This window comes from Aureococcus anophagefferens, assembly GCF_000186865.1.
Source record: "Aureococcus anophagefferens unplaced genomic scaffold AURANscaffold_7, whole genome shotgun sequence".
Classification (NCBI taxonomy): Eukaryota; class Pelagophyceae; order Pelagomonadales; family Pelagomonadaceae; genus Aureococcus; species Aureococcus anophagefferens.
Window position 1 is genome coordinate 363,146 of NW_008705567.1, and position 5,597 is coordinate 368,742.

The window sequence follows — 5,597 nt, forward strand, 5'->3', positions numbered from 1 at the left end:
GAGTATGTGGGTACGCTGAGTGCCATTCGCGTCTGCTACCCGCTTCGGGAGAGCTTTGATGCCGAGTACATGCATGTGTATGGATCCTGTCCCGTGGAGCACATGCAGATCTGCAGTTGGCGCACAAAGGACCAGCTGGAAAGGCTTGGCCACTGGCTTGGTCAACCGAATTTCAACATGCACAGACGTGGGAACCGTCCAAAGCTATGTGTTCCAATGCCAGTGATGTTTGATGAGATGAATGTGGTGCATCCAAAGTACTCCAGAACTCAAATTGTGTTGAAATACAACATCACTACGTTTATGGCAAACGATACCGTGGCATACCAGCGAGTTGGACCGGTTGCACAAGGTACTGCACATCACTTTCTACCCGGAGGTGACTGCGCCCCACCAGCTATGCCAGTCCCAACTCAGCCATCTGAGCCTGTGCAATGCGGAGAAGAAGAGTACACTGATGCTGTTCTCCAGGGCGAGCAAATTGAGATTGATTCTGGCACGTACAAGATCATCGAGGTCGGCCCCACCTGCAAAGTGACTCTCGTCGCTGGCAGCGGCACGCAGTCTATCCTCATCCCGCGCGCAGACGCCGTGAGGCGCCTCGCCTTGTTCCTTGGCCTGGCCCCTCCCCAGTAACAGCCTTGCCTCCATGAAATTCTCCGAAGTCCACGAAGCATACCCGAATGGTATTTCAATTGGCGGAGCATCGTTGGAGAAGTCCGCTGGGATGCATTGGTCCCCTTACCTCTGACCTCGTCCTCCTGTGAGAACTTGGTCAGTCCATGGCGCATCACCCGGGTCCAGTGGATAAGCATCTAGACACGCGGGTGATAGCCGGTCTGGAGAAGGGAAGCTCGACTGGCCATAGTAACCAGCCATGCCGCGTTGGCGACGCTGGGGCTGGGCCCGGAGCCGCGGCCTGCTGATTGCGCTGAAGTCCTCCGGGATGATGAACTTGTGAGGCGACCGCCACACTCATCGCGCGCCTCTGGCACGGCCACCCACCACTCGGTGCCGTCCACTGCGCCCCGGCGGCATCGCGCTGCGCCTGCGTCATGGTCGACTACGGCAAGTGGGACAAGTTCGCGGCGGCGCTCGACGACGCGAGCGTCGAGCGCTGTCCGCCGGCGCCGCCCTGGGTCGCCGACGACACCGCCGGCGGCGACGGTACGGACCCGACGGACCCGACGCGCGTCGCGGCCATGCGGAACCTGCTCGACGAGATCGACGACGCGCGGCGGCCGCACCTCGAGGCGGCGATCGCCTGGCTCGAGCGCGCGTCCGCGTGCTTCGCGCACGGCGAGGCGCCGAGCGACGGCGACTGCCCGTTCAACCAGGGCGACGAGGCCTGGTTCTGGTTCTGCCTCCTCGCGAACAAGCCCCACGTGACCCTGCACGGCCCCTACCGGCCGCTCCTCGCGCGGCACCGCAGCGCCAAGGAGCAGTGCTTCGCCGAGGGCCTCGTCTGCGCGCGGTGCTTCGCCGCGGGCGGCGGCCACTACTGGGGCCGGCGGCCGCTGAAGCGGTGCTCCGCGTGCCGCGCCGCGTCCTACTGCGGCCGCGACTGCCAGCGCCTCGACCTCGACGCGCACAGGGCCGACTGCCGCCGGGGCGCCGCGCGGCTCGCGGCCGCGCGCCGCGCGACAGCCGCGCGGCGCCTCGACGGCGCGCTGCCCGCCAAGGGCGACCGGCCCGCGCTCCGCGCGCGGCACCGGCGCGACGGCCTCGGCAAGAGCGCGCTCGTCCTCTACCGCGCCGACGACCCGGACCACTGCTGGGGCTGCGTGACCGTGCCGACGCGCGACGCCGCCGCGCGGTCCGCGCTGCCCGAGCGCGCCGCGCGCTTCGACGCGGCGCACTACGGCGACGTGCTCGCGGACCTCGTCGCCCTGAAGTTCGTCACGCCCCTCGAGCCCGGGGACCAGGTCCTCGCGCCGGGCCAGGCCCTCGGCCGCGTCGAGGTGCCCATGGGCTTCGAGGAGGGCGACGACGAGGACGCGACGTCGCGCGAACGGCTCGACCGGCTCCTCGCGGCGCCGACGGCGCCGCCGCTCGAGGACGCGGCCTCCCCGCCGGCGCCGCCGCGCGCCTAAAGACAGGGGCGTTACGGCCTACATGATCGACCGGCCGTTCGGGGAGATGAGGCTGAAGCTGCCGGACCGGCGCCGCTCGACGAAGGCCGGCGACGCGTCCGGCGACGGCGGCGGCGCGCCGTCGCCGGCGAAGTTCTCCTCGAGGAACGCCGCGACCTCGCCCGGCGCCGGCGCCGGCGCCGGCGGCTCCGGCGCGTCGGCCGACGCGTCGGACGCGGACCGCCGGAGGTCCGCGGTCCGCACGAAGCTCTCGACGTCGAGGCCGCCGGCGCCGTCGTCGGCCTCGTGGGCCCGCAGCACGCCGACGAGCTCCGGGTGGGCGCCGACGGCCGTGCGCCGGCTGAACTTGCGCGGGTGGCACCGCCGGTCCCGCGCGTCGAGGTCGCGCATCGCCGCGACCTGGGCAGCACAAGGGTGATTCAACGTCGCTTCAACGTGAGTGTTCCGCGCGCGCGCGTTCTGGAGAAAGCATTCACGCTTCGAGACCGTTCCGAGAGACGATCGCTCGTCCAAGAATTAGCCAAAACGAGTCGAAAACGGCCGAGATCGGAGCCTTTGAAGTTGGGAATGTCGCTCTCTTGTGCTGCCCTGGCCGCGACGTCGAGCTCGGGCATGAGGGACCCGAACTCGGACGCGTGCGCCGCCGCCTCGGCCTCGGACGGCCGCAGGGACCGGCAGCACCAGTAGCGCGCGAGCCGCGTGCGGACGCCGTACTTGCCCGTGCGCCACCTGCGCCGACATCGACCGCCGGTTCAGGGGGTCGCTCTGAAACTTCGGAACGCTCTCTCTCGGTCGCGTCGACGTCGATTCGGCCGATGTTTGGACGCATGGATGGCTCTCGTCCAGTGCTCGACGCGCGGCAGAACGCCTCGCGTCGGAACGGTCGCATACGCGCACAGTGAAGTCGGGTGGAAGATTCATAGTTCGGCGCCGCGTGGCGCGTCCGCGAGCTCTTCGACCCCGCGCTCCGCGCGCGGTCCATGGCCCGCTCGCCGCGCCGCCGCGCGCCCCGCGTCGCGCCGGCGACGGCCTCGCGCGTGCGCGACAGGGACCGCTCGCCGATCTTGAGGCCGTCGTCGCGGAGGCCGCCGAGCGCCGCGCGCGACCTGTGTGGAAATCAAATCTTCAACCCGACTTCAATGTGAGCGTAATCGAACGGTTCGGACCAGACTCTTCGGCTGTGCTTCGAGAACTCGACGAGAGCAATCGATGCGTCCAAAAATCAGCCGAATCGACGTCGATGTGACCGAGCTAGAGATTTCTGAAGTTTGGCCCCGACGTCCCAGCTCGCTGGTTGATTTCCGCACAGCGCGCGACCGGTCGCCGAACGACTCCGCGCGCTCGCGCGCGGCCGCGACGTGGCGCTCCGCGGCCCTGGCGAGCTTGTCGTGGCCGGGCACGCAGCGCGCGACGCCGCCGCCGACCTGGAGCGTCGCGTCGCCGACGCCCTTGCCCAGCGACACCGTCGCGTCGGCGATGCCGCCGCCGAGCGTCGCCGCCGCGGTCCCCAGGCCGCGCCCGAAGGCCGCCGCGCCGGCGCCCGCGCCCTCGTGGCGCGCGCGGTCGATGCCGTCGGACGTCGCCGAGCCCAGCGCGGACGCCGTCTCGAAGACGCCGCGGACGAGGTGGTTCGCGGCGTCGCCCGTGCCGACGACGACGGCCTTGGCGCCGCCGAGCACGCCGCCGACGACGCCCCCCAGGGACCGGCCGACGACGCCGAAGTGGGCCCCGCCGCTCGTCGCGCCGCTCTCGAGGCCGTCGCAGACGGACGCGACGCCGTCGACGACGCCGGACACGGACGATGTCACGCCCCGCTTCGTGCCGTCGACGACGGACTGCGTCGCGAGGGCCACGCCGGAGAGTAGGGAGTGCTGCTGCGACTCGACGTGGTCGTGGGACCCGCGCCGCTTCGCGGAGATGATGTTGCCGGACATGAAGCCGTTCGCGATGGCCTTGCCGCCGTCCGTGATGCCCTGGGACACCTCCTTGACGCCGTTGAGCGCGCCGTGCACGGCGAGGTAGGCCGGGTCCATGGCGAGGCCCGCGACGGCCGCGCCCTTCTTCGACCGCACGGACCCGTCGCGGCGGTGGAACGGGTGCGTGAGCGCGTGCGTGAGCGCGTCGATGGAGTCCGTGACGCCCGAAATCAGGTTCGTCACGTTGTCGAAGGACGAGTTGAGGAGCGTGCGGAAGACGATCTGGTTGAGCCAGAGGAACTGGGCCCGCTTCCGCTCGCAGATGATCTCCTCGTTGAGGATCGAGATCGACGGGATGAGGTCGCGGCCCTTGCCGCCTCTCAGGAGCATCTTCTGGATGCGCTTCATCTTCCGGCCGACGCGCCCCCGCGCCGATTCGAGCTGCTCGGCGTCGTGCTTGCTCTTGGCGTAGAAGATCTTCACGTCGCCGTCCTTGATGACGAATTTCGAGAGCACGCACTTGCGCTCCCAGACGTCGTAGCGGCCGCCCGTGAGGTCGTCGACCCACTCCTCCCAGTCCTCCCAGATGACCTCCAAAATGCGGTTCACGTTCGTGTACTGGCGCTGCAGGTTGTAGATGACGACGTGCGCGAGCGCGCCGCGGAGCTCGACCTGGAGCGCGATGTAGAGCCAGGGCTTCTGCGTCGCCTCCTCGAACTTCTCGGCCTGGTGGCGCACGTGCTCCTCGCACTCGTGCTGCTCGCGGTGCATGGCCTCGGCGAAGGACTCCTGGTTCTTGCGGATGTACGCGGCGTGCGCCGTCGCCATCGGCGCGTCCTCGGACTCGAAGTGGCGGTTCAGCACCGTCAGCAGGCCGACCTTGGCCGTCGCCGCGTGGCCCGCGCGCCGCGTCGCCTCCGTCTCGCCCGCGTTCTTCGGGTGGCGGAGCCGCACGTTCGTCAGCGTGCAGTCGAGCCGCACGTAGGGCACCTGCGGCCACGTCGACCGCACGGACTCGTAGACGCGCTCCAGCGACCGCAGCGCGCTGTAGTAGTGGCCCGCGCGCCAGAAGCGGCGCGAGCGGCGCATCGCCGTCTCCAGCGTCTGCGTCCACGTGCAGTCGAGCTCGAGGTCGTCCGCGTCGCACTCGAGGCGCCACCAGATGAGCACGTAGGAGCGGACGAGGAGCACGCGGTAGTGGGACACGAGGTGGAGCACGACGATGGCGAAGAGGAGCGCCGTGCCCAGGGCGCGGTGCACGAGGACGCGCGCGAGCCACCAGGCGCACTCGAGCGCCGCGAGGGACGCGTCGACGTACTCGGGCCCCGCGGCCGCCGCGGCCGCGAACCAGCACCCGAGGACGAGGCCGGCCTGCTCCCACCACTCCCAGGGCCGGCTCATCTTCTTGAAGACGGGCGTCCGCCGCCGCTTCTTCCATGACGCGTTCCCCCGGCTGCCCCGCCGCCCCGCCTTGGCCTCGAGCGAGAGCGCGCGCGCCGGCGACGCGAGCCTCGCGCCCTCGCGGATCGACCCGTCCTCCTCCTCGTGGAGCTCGACCTGCGCCGGGGCGGCCGCGTCGCGCCCGCCC